We start from the raw sequence: 6,179 nt of genomic DNA, 5'->3' as shown, positions 1-6,179 counted from the left end.
ACCAGTGAATCTATGTGTTGTGTGAAGCATTACTGTCTTTGTTACTTTCCTTTAGGAGCATAGTGTTTTAGCTATACATGTGTGTATGTGTGTAGCAGTGACACTGGTCTGTGTTATTCCCTTCAAATAATGTGTTTACACAGCCAAAATAAAGTGGACTCACCTCTCAGTTGCTGTGGAGTGTCCAGACAAGCCAGGCTGGATTTGCAGCAGAAGCACTGCACCCAGCCATTAATATGTGCAAGAGGAAATGCGATTTGCTCCTAAGACCCCAGGAAGTTTCACAGTAATCCTGGAACTCTGGAGGTGAGGACAGTTGAATCAGGCTGTATCTGGCTCATCCATTGTCCATACCTCCAATGGACCCACCATTCAGTTGCTGACCACAAACAGTTCCTCTCAGATATTTGCTCGCAACATCATTTCCGATTATGTCAGAGAGGTTACCCAGCTGTGTGGCCAGAAATAAGATGTTACCTGCTTTTTAAAAAGTGTCAAAAGCATTGCATATATAAATATACATAAAACGGATAAAATAAAGGGAGCACAAGCAGCTAAATAATTTTAGACCAAAAACAGGCAACAGTAAGTGCATTGTCTGTAGCTTTAAACAGTTCTTCCTCTGTTCGTGAGTCAGGGCATTGTGGGCAAGCATACAGAATGCTGAGTTGTTTGTTCTGTTCCACAATCGCACAAGGTGGAGGATTCTTGCAGACTAGTTAGTGCCATTTTGCCAGGTTGTCTTTTGATCTTCCAACTCCACTTCTGAGTCTGTTCAGGAACTCCCAAGTTGCCCATTCTTGGTTTGCCTATGGAGAAATGCCCTCATAGGGGGCCATCCAGTTGGAATTTCCTGATTTTGCTGCCCACGTGGATATTCTTGCTGTTGCTGGGGAAACATTTAGAAAAGTGGTGGTTCTCATGAAACTTTTCCTTCATTTAAGTCTACTGGGAGGAGGCTGATAGCCATACAGTGGGTGGCTTTCACAGTGTTCAACCTTATTTCTCTCGCAATTGGCAGCAACTTCCCATTGCACATGGGGCGGGGGGGGGGGGGACAATGCCAGCTAGTTTATAAAGTCTATCAGCAGGTGTAGGTTTAAGACATCCTGTGGTTATTCTACATATCAGTGCTATATTCACCTGCTTAATGTGGGCAAATTTATGCCAGACAGGGCAGGCATACTCAGCAGTTGAGTAAGACAAGACCAGGGCTGATGTTCTTATTAATTTTGAATCTGCATCTCATGCTGCCAGTAAGCCTTTGGGAGGGAATTTATTGTAGCCCCAATGAATCCTCACCAAAGGCCCCCATGGATTCTCCTGGGCTAAATCAGAGCAGCCCCAGAGCAGTTTACCTTAGATTATTCAGCTATGTGTAGACACAGCCTACATTTCCAATTGTTTGGTTGCAGGTCTCAGACACACTGAGAAATACAATTTGTTTCAGTACTGTTGTTTCTAAAGACAGCGGTGTTAATAAAATTAGAGGTGGACCTCAAATCATGTGTACACCGTTTCTGTATCAGATTACTGGGTTAATCCCTAAAGCAAGATTGACCTGTCAGGTGTTGGATTAGAAACTCCATTATCTCTAAACAGCGGCTATGCTAGGGATTGATAGTCCACATTTCTGTAAAATTGCAGGTTTACCACCCCTGCTCTAAAATGAGTCATTTGCTATAATAAGATGATTCTGATCACAGAAATAGGATTCCAGGGCTAATTTCTTTGCTTGACATTTCATAGCTTTGACAATTTACACCCCCAGCTTTTAAAAAAAAATCCTTCAAAACATAACTGTCAATCCACATAGTCAGAAAAATCTGCTTCAGATGGATTACTATCAAAATCAGGTCTCCCTGAAAATATGAGAAATTGGCGAGTCAAAATGAAAATCAGAAGAAATCTGAAGGCTTTTGATTTAAAGAGATAAAAGGGCTTTCCATAACCCCAAGTTCAAATTTACAAGATATTTGACATACAATACACAAACCCCTCCGGTCTGCAGTGCTTCTAGAGTCCAAGCATGGTTAAAGTTTGCACGTAGAAGAAAATCAGTACTAAAATGAACACAGTAATAAGAATAAAATAGTTGTTAGATTTGGATAGCTCCACTTTTCAAAATGACTGGTGACATTTTCAGAAAATGCCAGAAGATTCCTAACAGGCATGCCATAATTAGCTGAACTTCATAAACCCAAAAATAGGTTGTGCTTTATAGCTCCAGACAGCCAAGATAAAGTGACTCCAAGGAGTATTTTCAAAGCCCTCATCCATAAAAGCAAGAAAACATCTGAAGGGGTGGGAGATATGTGGGATTGGTTTCAGCTGACTCTTATGCACAGCAATTCATCACAAAGTTGAAACTTTGCTCAAAAAAGTATGAAGTGGATTCACTATTGGAGCAACTTGAGCAACTGCAAGTCACTTATGGTGTGAGAGAATTGGCCGTCTGCAAGGACGTTGCCCAGGGGAGGCCAGATGTTTGATGTTTTATCATCTTGTGGGAGGCTTCTCTCATGTCCCCGCATGGGGAGCTCACTGGATTCGAACCAGCAACCTTCAAGTCAGCAATCCTGCCGGCACAAGGGTTTAATCTATTGTACAACAATAGAAAGTTATGGAGACTAGGACTCAGAGCAATGGGTTCAAATGATAGAAAAAGAGATTCAACCTGAACATTAGGAAGAATTTCCTGACCATGTTGCACAATGGAACTCTGCCTCCGAGTGTGGTGGAAGTTCCTTTCTGGCAAAGAAAGCTAAAGGTCTTGTAAAACTGCAACTCTCATGATTCCATAGCATTGAGCCAAGATAGCTAAAGTGGTGTTGAACTACATTAATTCTACAGTGTAGATGCAGCCTGGGGTTCAAATCCCTGGACAATACCTGCCCCGAAAATCCTGTGGTAGGGTCACCATAGGTTGGAAACAACTTGGAGATACAGAACAATAGCAACTAGAGGACCATTGTTTGCTTATTGCTTTTCACCTTGCCAGGAGTCTAAAATGAAGGCATTGCAGATTAAGACAGTACATTATAATACTTTCTTATACTACCCAGGAGCCCTATTCAGTGTTCTCAACAATTTTACCTTCTGAATATTCAGTTACTGTTATGTCCAGGTTTTAAATGTTGTTGATATGTTTTATGTTTGTTTATATTGTTACAATGTTTTGATTTATGGATCTGTGTTTTTAACCTATGTTGTTGGGCTTGTCCCCAGGTGAGCCGCCCTGAATCCTTTTGGGGAGATGGAGGCGAGATACAAAAATAAAGTTTTTATTATTATATTATTATTACTTTCTAACTTAAAATAAGATGCATTGCAATAGAGTGGGAACTGGGAACTAGTAAGCAGGAACTAGGTCATGCTTCAGCAAAGCCAGCTGAAAACATAAAGATTGCCTAAAGGTACGTATGAGACTTGATTCCCTTAGGATATTCAGCATTATGAGTTTAAAATATGCTCTTCAGGTTGAGGAACTGAATGCCATGCTTTATTCAGCAATACTTTGTTGAATTGATTTTTATTTAGTAGTTATATAATACATACAAGAAGCACAAGACTTTTTCTTTAAAATGATATGTTATTCTGTTCTGTGTTGCTATTGAGAACTTATCTGACATGGAAGGTTTGTGATTGAGTTGTAAAATGTTTGTCCAAACAACGTCTGAAAGCCGAGAACTTTTATGAAGGCACATTCAACTTTACAAGGCAGTAAATCAGTAAACAAGATTTGGTGATTCCTTAAAACCTTCTAGAAAAAAAATCAAATTTTTGATGTGCGTTCTTGGTTTTCTTGTGCTGTGAAACAATCCTGCATCCATTTTATGCCCATAAAATTACTCTGGTTCTTGTGGCAATTAATTTGCATGGCATCAATTTAATCAGGCATATCTAAAATGTCTCAGGTTGTAAAACTGCTGAGTATGGCATAGGCTCAAAGGAGACGGGGTCACAGAAGGATACGATTGGCTTTGCGTGATGTTGTGATACTGAGCAGATTTTCAGTCATGAATGGACTGGAGACATTGGTTGCTTACTGTTTATATCTATGACTCATTGTCTCAGCCTTGGGAACTGCACTTTTCAGCACTGGAAATTCAAGCCCTTCTGCCCTAAACAAACAAACCCAGAAATAAGAGACAATTTCATCCCTAGAAAGGAAACCACAAACATCTATACTGGGAATGGGGATATGGTGCCCCTCCCCACAAAATGTTGATGAACACAACTCTAGGCACTGAATCTCCTAACTAAGGCAGATGGCAGTTGTAATCCCAGAACATTTAGAAGGTCGCAAATTGCTGGCCTCTTATCTAAAACCAAACAAAAATACTGCTTAGTCTGGTGGTCTATTAAATTTGTTGCCAGAACATTTCAATAGCTGTCTTTAACCAAAGGTTCTTAAGAAAGCTAGCAAAATTAAAATCAGATAACACTAAAAGTAGTGCAGTACACAGAGCCGGCCCTAAGTAATTTTCAAGTGTAGGCGAACAGAATTTTGGACACCCCCCCCCCCAAACCAATCACTGAAAAATAAAAGCGTTGGATAAGCGAAAATGTTGGATAATAAGGAGGGATTAAGGAAAAGCCCATTAAACATCAAATTACATTAAGATTTTACAAATTAAGCACCAAAACATCATGTTTTACAACCAATCAACAGAAAAAGCAGTCTCGACTGCGCCCCTGTATGTTTTGCGCCCCTATAACTGAAGGGATAAGTTCCCAGGCTTTGTGTGGATAAGTGGAACTGCTGATAATAGGAAATCTATTATTTTCAATGGAACAAACTATAGAAGTACCAAGAAGAGGATGCAGCTTATACCGATGCCCTTAAGCAAATAAATGAATAAGTGAAACGATTGGTAAATGATATTGCATGCACAGTAGTCTTTACTACAGTATTTATTTTAAATGGATTGGGTTAAATCAGCTCCTCCCCTTGCTTTGTAGTTTGTAAGTAATTTTGTGACTTTGTATGGAATACAATATGTTAATCCTCTATTACATTTCAACCTGTAGGCTTTTTCAATCTTCCATTCATTTTAGATGATAAAGAATTTCAGAGAGTCTACTGGATCATAAATTATGCAATCCTATGGACATTTATTCAACAAGTCATCACTGTTCAATAAATCTTCATGAGCATGCAATTGAAGCTGAAAGTTAAATTTCAGCAGTAACAGAAATATAGGCAAGTATAAAAATAAAGGTCCAATGAACGATACCGTGATTTTGACATCTCCCAGTTCACTAACCAGAGTCAAATGTGTCTGTTTAATTCAAATATACAAAATTTATTTTTAAAATAAGAATAACAATAAGAAAAATCATAATACCAGTTTGAAATTGTGCTTCAAGGGGGAAAGAATAACACATGAGATATAAATTCACCTTTTGTAGACAAAACCCACTGTGGAATCCCTTACACAGAAACAAAATACTGACAGTTAAGCTAAAATTTCTATGTAACATCAAATTACTATAGTATTAGTGGAAAATTAACAACTGGAACAAAGTATATTATGACCACAAATTTTTGCAATGAACAGACATGGCTTCACGTATAAATATTTCACTGATTCACTTAGAGCCTCCTGTACAAGCTTTGTGATATCTCATTGTTATCCACTGTTTTTCATGTATCCATGCAAAGTCTGGAAATGTGTCTCTCACAGATAAGGGCGTCATCTTGCATTCAAAAATAAGTATAGGGTTTGGACAGCTTTTGTTGCAATGTTGGTACGAATATTTTATTATTCAAAATTCTCTTCTACAGGAGAAAATAATTGCTTAAGAGTCCTTCAGTTATCTAAAAGACTGATCAACACACATTTTGGTGCCTCAAATGTTAGACCTGTTTCTGCATATATTTGGCCTGCTGATTTCAAAAAATGGCACCAATTTCCCCCCATTAGCTCTAGGGTTTGAGATATGGAGATACAGAAAGTCACCATCTGCTCATCCATAGAAAATCATGGTAACCAAATATAAGAAACTACAGCTCATGTGGTCTATCCAATACAATTTTCTGTATCAGTGGCCCAAATCACCCCAGGAACAGGCCTAAAAATAAAGGCACTCAGAATTTTTGTTGTTGTCATTGGGCTGTTAAATCAGTGTATAATGAATTTCAGTAAAGTCCGTCTGTTTTATTGACTCTGCAG

This window comes from Anolis carolinensis, chromosome 6 (assembly GCF_035594765.1).
Source record: "Anolis carolinensis isolate JA03-04 chromosome 6, rAnoCar3.1.pri, whole genome shotgun sequence".
NCBI classification, from domain to species: Eukaryota; Metazoa; Chordata; class Lepidosauria; order Squamata; family Dactyloidae; genus Anolis; species Anolis carolinensis.
This window is presented reverse-complemented; position numbering follows the sequence as displayed.